Raw genomic sequence first — 737 nt, 5'->3', positions numbered from 1 at the left:
CACACTAGAATACGCTTTGATATTTTTCTTTTTAATCCCATGTAGATATTTAGAAATGCCATTATTTCATTTTACTTAATGTTTAGTGAATATATTTCATTCCTTTGAAAGACAGTTTCAGTTTTTCAATACTCTGCAACAAGTAGAATAAGCAAGAAGAATATATGTTAATGTTGTATTCTGATTGATATAAGAAACTGGATATAGAAATATATTAGTAAAAGTACATTTGTTTTTTATGATAAAATAATTTGGTGATCTTGTATACTGCTAAATTGCAGTAGTACAAAATTGCTTGTCTCCTTTTGATTTATTCCATAAACATGTGGAATTTTAAATGTGTTCCAGTTTTATTAGTAAAGGAATCTTATGTTTTCCAGGAAGTACTTCCACATTTAGATACAGGAAGAATACACACAGGTACCCATGCACTCATGCTGTCATTCACACACACACACAGAGGCTTGCATGCACGTGTAAAACAGTTTTAGGGATATTTTAAGAAATACATTTGTTTTTTTATAATTTTTCAGTTTTTCAGTTTTTCAATACTCTGCAACAGTAGAATAAGCAAGAAGAATATATGGTAAAGTTGTATTCTGATGGATATAAGAAACTGGATATAGAAATACATTAGTAAAATTATATTTGTTTTTTATAATAAAATGATTTATTAATATTGGTGTATAATTTGAAACCTCATTATTATACACAAATACACACCCAAAGCATATGTC

Source organism: Penaeus monodon, chromosome 22 (assembly GCF_015228065.2).
Source record: "Penaeus monodon isolate SGIC_2016 chromosome 22, NSTDA_Pmon_1, whole genome shotgun sequence".
Taxonomy (NCBI): Eukaryota; Metazoa; Arthropoda; class Malacostraca; order Decapoda; family Penaeidae; genus Penaeus; species Penaeus monodon.
This window is presented reverse-complemented; position numbering follows the sequence as displayed.